This window comes from Lepidochelys olivacea (genome assembly GCF_965140295.1).
Source record: "Lepidochelys olivacea isolate rLepOli2 genome assembly, chromosome: 11".
NCBI classification, from domain to species: domain Eukaryota; kingdom Metazoa; phylum Chordata; order Testudines; family Cheloniidae; genus Lepidochelys; species Lepidochelys olivacea.
In genome coordinates, this window is record NC_140421.1 from 64699454 (window position 1) to 64709312 (window position 9859).

Genomic DNA, 9859 nt, shown 5'->3' on the forward strand with positions numbered 1-9859 from the left:
GAGAAAGTTAGTTACTTTTCCCCCCAATAATTTCCAGAGCTACCTACCATTTTACAAATTCACTTTTCTGGCCATTGCATTTTGTACAGCATAGGCAGGTGGAGGAGACATTTTGTTAAGCAAGTTGTTTTCAACACTCAGTAATCAAAAAAGTAAATAAAAGAGGAAGTGAAGGCTCCTTAAGGTCCTTGAGTCAGATACAGTAGGATCGTTACAGAATGCTGTAAAAACAGGCCTGAAAATTCCTTTAGGTGCCACTTTTACCACCACACTCTCAGATGTCATTAGTTTCCACTGGTAAAAAGATGTTTTTTATAAATCATTTGCAGCTAAATTAGAACGGTGGCATGGAATTCTATTTTCTGTGTACTGTCCATCTTTATATGGACTAACTAGAAGTCTGTCTCGCTGTTTAAGGAGAAGAGCTTTCAAGATACTTAAGATGGAGAATCTGAGTGCAGAAGCCCAATCCTGCAACTCTGAGTAACCAGATATTCCTTGACTTCAAAGAAGTACTGGAGACTAATGACGTGTAAAGTTTCTGACATGCTTCAGTGTTTTCATGATGAAAGTCTAAAGATAAAATCTCAGTGTGTCTATTTGTTTTGTCTGTTTGTCATTTGCTGTAATTTAAGAGAAGTCATCCAGACTGAAGATATGCATTTTTGCCATTTGTGTTGGGAAACAATGACAAACAAAACAAACTCCAGTACATCTTAGGTTCTGTCAGGGGCATGAAGAATCTTCCTTGTGTATGCACTATTATGTGAAATGAACCATTAACTAGTTTAGAACACTGACCTCTAGTCTTGTAGGATGGCTCTGGGACCACCGCTTGTGTTAGTTCAAATCATGGCCCTAGAAGGAAATAAATAGTTCAGAATTTGTCCTAAGCAGGATCCCTTCCGGAAACCTGGATTGCTTTTATTACTTTGCATTGATCTCCAACTAATGGATGAATGTTGTTTGAATATGAAAAAAAATATTAAGTTACTAAAAATAAAGTATCTGTGGGTTTGTTTCAAAAAGTGACAAAGTGCAATCATTCAAACTAACCTCTCTTCCTCCAACCTCATTTTGTGTCCACATGCACCTCTATAGCCACCTTAATGTGTCATAGTGTCATTCTGATTTGTGTTTTCTAAATTATACTGGGGAAAGGAACCTCCTTTTAACAGCAAAGGTTAATGAGCTCAAGCTCATCCCTTTGCCTCTGGTGGGGTTCTTATTAACAGCCATTGAAAGGTAAACAATTGTTGCTCCTTCCCACCAGAGCTGCATCCAATGGATATTCTATTTGCTAATTTAAATCTGAAGAGATCTTTCTTCTAAAAGGCTCTCATTAATGGGGAGGGCAGTGTCTGCGGATGGCTCAGCCACCTAATCCTGCCTGTTCTGACAAAACACACCAGGAAACAAAGGGAGAACGTTTAACGTACTCCAGCTGATTTGTTAATTGACTTGAGTTCCGTTTCAACCGAGGCTCTGAGAGTATTGTAATCTTGACACAAGAGGCATGAGAGAGAGTCCATTTCACTCAGAAGGTCCCACTTCCGCCCCGCACCGTTGGTGGTCACAGGCGGAGGGAGCTGGAATGCTTTGGGCCTGCTGACACACTGCAATGGCAGCAGTTTCAGATGCAGACTGCTGGTGGACTTGTCCTCTTCCTCCCGACAGCTGGGGGGTAAATAGTACCAAGCAGGAAACCTTAATAACTTCAAGAGACACGTGCTCTCTGCATTGCAACTCACGGTCTGGAATCATGGGATTGGTGGAGTGGGTGTCAGATAGAAAGGAAGCAAACATCCAAACTTAATGGAGGTGGTGGTGGTGGGAGGGGAAACAGCATATGAGAAAGGAAGGGGAGTGAACAGTAGGACATTTGGGTATATGGGACAGGGGAGCAGACATGAGCAAAGGAGCTGTTGCTAAGGTACACTACCGGCAGAACTGGTAGCACCACCATTATTAAAATGACCCAACGCCACCCACAATAAGACCCTATTTTCAGTTGCTTATAACTTTACCAAACTTTAACCATTGGGGCTGACATTTTCTGTCAGGTGCTTGCCTTGGGCTGAAATGGTTTGGAAAATTTCAGTCAGAACGATTCAGTCGTATCCGAGAATGGGGCTCGGGGGAAAGTGTTTTGCTCATGTTAAAGATTCCCACTGACCTTTCCTTTGCGCCAAAGCATGGGGGCATGGGAGCGTCTCAGAGACTTCACTTCTAGCAGTAGGGTGGCGTTTCGAGCAGGGATCTGCATTTTGTCATCCCTGTTAAAATCCATCCCAATTTGACCAAGTTACAAGCCTTTTGGGTGGCGGTGGGGAAATCACCGTTCATACATGCTCACAGGCTTGCTAGAGTGTCAACTGAACTCTCATAAGATTTCTTCCCCATGGAGCCTCCTGCCCAGGACTACAAGGCACCAAATAGAAGGTTCCCTGCAGTTGCAGGCACTGGAATGGAGGGCAGGGAGACTGTCTCCCCTGTGCTCTGAAGGCCCTCTTGCTGATGCCCTGGTAGTGACAAGGAGGAGGAAGCAGCTATCAGATTCAAATGCACAGGAGATTAGAGCTGGACACAGAGGGAGAGCAGGTTGAGTAGAGAGGGAAGGACAAGGACCTGGTGCGGGGGATAGACTGGAGTCTGATAGAGGGAAATGAAACCTGGCATTGCTGGTTTGTCAGAAGAGGAGCTGGGGAAAACTGGGACAGGCTAGGCAAGGACACTGGGACAGAGCTGAGAAACCTGAGGAGTGGAGATAAGTAAGGAGAATGGGACTGGGATCCAGGAGTGGGAAAGAGACAGAACTGCAAGGAGGGAAAGATCCAAGGGTCCAGGGAAGAAGGGGGTAAAAGTTGTAGGCGGGGGGGGTCACAAAAGAGTCTGTACCCCCTACAGCACACTCCTCTCCAGAGGCTAGAATGGAACCCATGATTCCCAAGTCTTATCATTCTTCTGTTGTCAACAAATATCTGTGAAATACATTGGCAAGGTGTCCCAACCCCACTTTAGTGCTGGTACAACACAGAGGATGACAACCTACTACTTCAGTCAGTTACTTCATGAGCTCAGGTGGCAGAGCTGTGTGGGGTAGATCTAAAGCTCCCAACCCTACTGTTGACTAATGTGCATGTCAATAAGATACCATATAGTGGAATTTGTTTATTTGTGGTGTTTTTTTTAAAAAAAGCCAAGGAAATTACACACAAAGGCACAATAGCTAAGTCAAACCCAGTCCATAATGAATGGAGATGTTCTTGCTATTGACTAAGAAGCCTGGAGTTGAGGGAAATACTTGTCTTGTTCCAGATTAAGTTACAGAATGAATATGACTGTACAACCAACGCTGTCCTATAGGGCTGGAAGCTGCCTCATATGAGTGATGTCTGACTAGACAATACTGAGGCATCTGCAAAAAGGAGTGTCAAACTAAGCATTACATTCACATTGCTTTTAGAAGAGGTATTTTTCCAATTAATCTGCACATTTATGTCAATCTTATAAGAGTAATCTTGCGGTATTAAGCTATAGGATCTCTTAGCATACTATAGTATTTTTTAAAACTACAAATAGCCTTGAACACTATAATAAGAATTATAGCTCAAGGGCATAAAAACCACTGTAAATTAAGGTTGGCAGACCTCTTGTCCTTGAACACTCCCTGTTAAGTTGTGAAAGTTTTGGAATGTTGTGAGTTTAGGCAGAAGTCTTCCATGTCTGGTCTCTGTTGAGTGATGCAATTTTTGGAATGTTTAGTCAAAAATAGTTAAGTTCACTTCTTTAGCACTAGGAGTGGAATAGAAAAGCAGAGACAAAAAGTCTTCCCTCACCCCATCGTAATATTTTTGAAACTTCCCAAAAGGAAGCATAATCATGGCAAAAAAACAAAAAACAAAAAGAAGTCAGTAAATTAGCATTATCCATAAGCATGCATGAAGTTAATCACATATGTAAGGCTTTGCAAAACTGAGGCCTCAGACAGCCCTTTGAAAAACTACATTAGAAATTCAGTAGCTACATATTCCCCTTTACTTTTTGTCCTTAATAGTATGCATTAAGAAGCTTTCCATTCCTGGCTGGAAAATTTTTTACTTGTTTGGGCCATATATCTATTAGCAACTGGAATGAAATAGCATTTCTGAAAGTTGTAAATCACTGGATGTATATCTTGACTAGAGTGAAAAAAAAAATCTATGGAAGAGCAACATAATGGACTGCTTAAGTGCTTTAGAATAATAAGTATGTTTTCCTGTAACATTTAGAGTCAGATATTTATAATTCAAACGTAAATGTTAAATAAGCTTCCCCTGGAGAAGATTCAGAGACTTGAGCATTGACAGGTTATATGGAGGCATCATAAAAAATGAAATTGCAAAAGCAAAGGAAAAGTTATTTAAAGAGAGTTTGGCTGAATGACAGTTTGCTCCCCACTCAGCTCCAATGACAGAACGGTTGTTTCTTCCGGTTGGAGGCAGAATCATCCCCTCCACAAACAAACCAAAAAACCCAACACATGTTTCTGGTGTAATCAAACCAGATTCTTACCTCTCCCTTCCCCAAAAAATGTTGTTGAATGAAAAACCTCCAACAGATGTCATTGCTAATTAACCAAAACATTTCAGTTGACTTGAAACAACTTTGAGCTTTTTGTTTCAGTTCAGCCATTTTCAGGTATTTTCCACCCTTTGTGTTGTTTTTTTTTAATTAGTCAAAATAGGAAAACAAAATGGCATTTCAAAATGAAAAACTGAAACAAAATGTCAAAACTTAATGTTTCAATTAAAAAAACAGGTAGGTTTGTTTAAGGGGAAACTATTCATTGAATTCAATCTGAATTTGTGTATCGTTTGAGTCCCCAAAAATGAATTTTGGAACAATAAAAAAGGTTTTAGATTTTTGTGCCAAGCCCTATTTGCTATCTTATTATTTGCAAAGTTCATGCACAGAAGAGCAAGGAAATGAGTAGTTAAGGACATCACAAATCTTACATAGCCCATGCATTCTCATCAAGTACAATGAAATGCATATTTCACCACAACAACCTTAACTCTGATCCATGTATTTTCTAAGTATTATTTTTGTTACCTTGATTTTGGTATCTAAAGATTTTCTTTTTTAAGGGATACTGTTAAAGTGAAAAATATCTTTGAAATATGTTTATTAGTTGACAGTAAACTTAATGGCAGACGACATGTACTTGCTGTTTCTTGAGAATAATGTTGCCTTCTTTAAGGCTAAGTTCATTGGGACAGGGGATTGATGTTCTGTGTTTGTACAGTGCCTAGTCCAATGGGGTCCTGCTTCATGAATGCAGCTTACACATGCCACCGTGTAATGGCGTGGACTCATCACTTCTGGTGCCTCCTGCTGGTTGCTGCAGGAATTAGCTCAGTCCAGCTCCGGAGCGCCCTCTGTGGGTTGTCTTGCCTGTTGTCTGCTCTACTCCTCTGTTTCGGACCCGCGTTGCTCCCCTGCTTGGGGGTATCCTTTTCAGGACACTGCCCTCTGGAAGTGCCCACTACTTCTTTCTGAACCCCCTTCTGGGGGTCACAGCAGTCCTTTGGCTTGCACCCACCGCAGGGACCAACCACAACCCAAAGTCTAGCCCCTCATTTCAGGGGCAAGTTGCAGTCTGTATTGGTCATGCTCCACCACGGCCAGGTGCAGTGCAAGGGGGAGGACCCAGGCCAGCCTGCTACTCTGGGTTCCAACTCAGGGACCCTCCAACTGCAGCCTCTCTTCCCTTCTCTCCCCTTGTCTGCCTATCATTCCTGGGCACTTCCCCTTGGCCCTTGCACCCTCTTGGCCCTTTTTGGCATGGGCCTGCAGCCTAGAAGGTAACAGGCCAGAGCTCACCCTCTGCTCCCCTGAGCCTGCCTGGCACTGCTCTCTCTCAGGTGCTATCCTTGGGAGCCAGTCCTCCTCCCTTGCTTGTCAGAGAGAGAGACTCACCTCTGCTCTGTTGGGCAGTTCCTTAGATCTGGGCTGCCCCAGCAGCTGGCTCCTAACAAGCCCCTTCCTAATTAGTTGCAGGTTTCCACAGCCTCCCTGGCTGCTTCTGCCCCACCCCCTGCTGGAGCAGGCCACCTGCACCCCTACACACCGCAATACATATATCCAAATTCGTAGGAAAAGTGTACAATATTAAAATTATGTAAGTATGTGGACTTGCATTTCAGGCCAGTTATGTACGTGCATATATAATTTGGAAGGAGTATTTTCACAATTGTTTTATTCATATTTTGACATTCAGGGCCAGAGGGGGGGCAGAAGGGCCACTTGGCCTCAAGCTCAAAGGGGGGCCTCAAATTTAGACACTTACTAATTTTTTGACTTTTGATAAGTTTTGCCATTTGTTTTTATGAGCATCCCACTTGGACCAACATGTGACACGCTCTCTCAGCTTAGAGCAGCAAACTTAAGCAAATAAGAGATGTGATTTGGAAAAGACAATTTTTTTGTTAACTGATATAGATTACCATATAGTTAAAATGTTCATAAATATTAATAAAAATATATCTATTCTGATGGCACAAGATTAGACCGTGATTAACATGTCTTCTCAGATCAGCTGATTATATAAACAAACCACTACTAGTGGCTGATGCTGGATCAAGTGCATGTTGAAAGGTAGAGAACTGTTACATTTTAGCATCCCTATGGTTTTACATCTAGTTGACTAAGGAATTTGTGTGTGAGAATTCCTCCTTACTATCTCCATGTGGTAGCTAAAAGAGGTGACTGGTTGGTTGAGCCCTGGCTTGGTAGCTTGGCCATCATCATCGGCTTTTGCAGTCTATAGGCCCAGATTCAAGGTGAAAATTTGTGAGGATAATCTTGTACAGTGAGTTTCGCGAGGAGACATGTTTGAAATTTTTGGACACTATCTCTCGGTCTGTATCCGTGTCTGTGTTGACTATCTATCTAGATATAGTAAACATATATATAATCATCCCTTTGTCTTCAGCTCAGCCTGTTAGATTATACCTTGTGTGCTTGAGTTTTGAGTAAGTGATAAGGATAATAACCTGTCTGACTGTTTCATTGTGTGTTCTTAATTAGTATTCCTTCATTTTAAGTCTTTTCAGCATTTGTGTACATGATACATGTCCCTTTGATAGGCACCCAGCCAGCCAGTTAGCTGTAAAATCCCTCTTGGTCTGTTCTCTGCTTGCTTTACGTGTAAAGGGTTAACAAGCCCACAGGTAAAAGAAAAGGAGGGCACCTGACTAAAAGAGCCCATGGGAAGGTATAACTTTTTAAAATTGGGAAAAAAAAACTTTCCCTTTGTCTGGTGTTCGCTGGGCTGCAGGGACAGAGCAGCAATGCTATAAGCAGGAATGCTGTGTAAGATTTGAACCAGGTATGAAAAAAATATCTTCCATACCTAGAAGGAATAGTTTGGATAGGTAACGTTTAGATAAATGCGATCAGGTTTATTCTTTATTTTGGCTTGTGGCTCTCCCCTATGCTAACCCCCTGATGCTTTTGTTTGCTTGTAACCTTTAAGCTGAACCCCCAAGAAAGCTATTTTGGGTGCTTAATTTAATTTTTGTAAGGGTTTCTTTTAAGATCTAGCAAAAAGTCAAAGTTCCGGATGTAATTTTTTCCTTTTAGTTTTTAATAAAAATTTACCTTTAAGAAAAGGATTGGATTTTTGGTGTCCTAAGAGGTTTGTGCATGTTTGATTAGCTGGTAACCATCGCTAATTTATTTTGTTTTCTTTCTCAGCTCTTCACCAGAAAAAGGGGAGGTGGGTGAAAGGGCTTGAGGATACTCCACAGGGGGGAATTTCCAAGTGCTTCTTCCTGGGTTCAAAGATTTTTTTTTTTTTTGCACTTGGGTGGTGGCAGCTTTTACCAAGCCAAGGTCAGAAAAAAGCTGGACCCTTGGGAGTGTAATACAAGTCTGGAGTGGCAAATATTAATTTTTTTAAATCCTTGCAGGCCCCCTCTTCTGCATTCGGAGTGACAGAGTGGGGATTCAGCCTTGACAGTGTACCATTCAGCATTTGTGTACATGTTTACAGGTGAAGATTTCAAATGTAAATAAGCTACTTATTTATAGCAGAATATATCAAGTTGATATGATAGATCACTATGAAGAGGAGATCTGAAAGTGGTGCAAGCAAGAGATGGCAAAAACAACTGAGTGAAGCAGCAGCTAAGAGCTCAAAGAGCTCATTAACTTTATCTCTCAAACCACGGGAAAACAAACCTTACCCAACAAACAACAGATAATGAAAACCCCGCAACTTCAACAGGTGATATTTCAGTGCCAATATCTGAACATGAGGACAGTAGTCAAGAAGGAGAAGTGCCAACAGTAACAGATGCTGCAGAAGATCCTGTGTATGGTCAAGAAACTCAACAGCAATAGGAAGATGTAGATCTTACGCATCAAGAGCAATTCATGAGTACTACATGTTTGACTGTGACTGACATTGGAATTATTGACAAGAGCAATGCTCCATCAAATGCAATTTTTCTTCAAATTAGTTGTTTTGAAATTTCAAGTAACATTCCACGAGATGCTGATAATCAAGCTTTCCCTACTTGTCTGCTGACAAAAACTCTTCCAAATGGTGAGACTGGTTATGCTGGAGTATGGAAAAACAATCTCTGTACTGTGCACCCTGCTTCATTTCCAGAAGTACTGCAAATGCATCAATTCTCTCTGATCAATCAGGATGGAGCATCAGAGGTTGGAGGAAGTTGAAAGACCAAATACCATCCCATGAGAGTTCAACATCACACAAAGAAAACTATGTTGCATGGAGGAGTATAGTAGGGCAGCATCAGCTGAAAGTTCAGTTGAGATTTTACTCGAGTGAACTCTCTAAAGAAACTAATAACTGGAAAAAACTTCTTGAGCACATCCTGAATGTCATCCTTTTTCTTTCTGAGTGGGGATTAGCTTTCTTTGGTTCCAGTCAACGTATTGGTGATCATACAAATGAAAATGTTCTAGGCATAGTTGAGCTCCTCAGCAAATATGACTTTTATCAGAGCATGTTAAACGTGTTCAAGAATCGTAAGAGAGTCAAAAGCGCATGCAAGTCCATTATCTCTCCACACACATACAGAATGAGTTTATGGAGCTATGTGCGTCATTCGCACAAACAACAATTCTTGATGAGATTCGAAATGCCAAGTATTTTTCAATCATTGTTGATGCCACTCCAGATTGTTCTCACAAGGAACAGATTACTATGGTAATTCGATATGTTAAGATTGTAGACCGCTCAAAATTTTCAATGGAAGAAAAGTTTATTTTGTTTGATAAATTTCACGAAAAAAACTGGAAAAGAAATTGCTGCTCGAGTACTAGCAATTCTAGAAAAGTTTTAAGTTAGATTTTCAAGTCTGCATTGGTCAAGCCTATGACAATGGATCTAATATGGCTGGGAAGTACAAAGGTGTTGTCATAAATATAAAGCGAAGGGTAAACACCTTTAAAATCCCTCCTGGCCAGAGGAAAAATCCTTTCCCCTGTAAAGGGTTAAGAAGCTAGGATAACCTTGCTGGCACCTGACCAAAATGACTAATGAGGAGACAAGATACTTTCAAAAGCTGGGGGGAGGGAGAAAACAAATCTCTCTCTGTCTGTGTGATGCTTTTGCCAGGAGACAGAACAGGAATGGAGTCTTAGAATTTAGTAAGTAATCTAGCTAGATATGCGTTAGATTATGATTTCTTTAAATGGCTGAGAAAATAAGCTGTGCTGAATAGAATGGATATTCCTGTCTGTGTGTCTTTTTTGTAACTTAAGGTTTTGCCTAGAGAGATTCTCTATGTTTTGAATCTAATTACCCTGTAAGGTATTTACCATCCTGATTTTACAGAGGTAA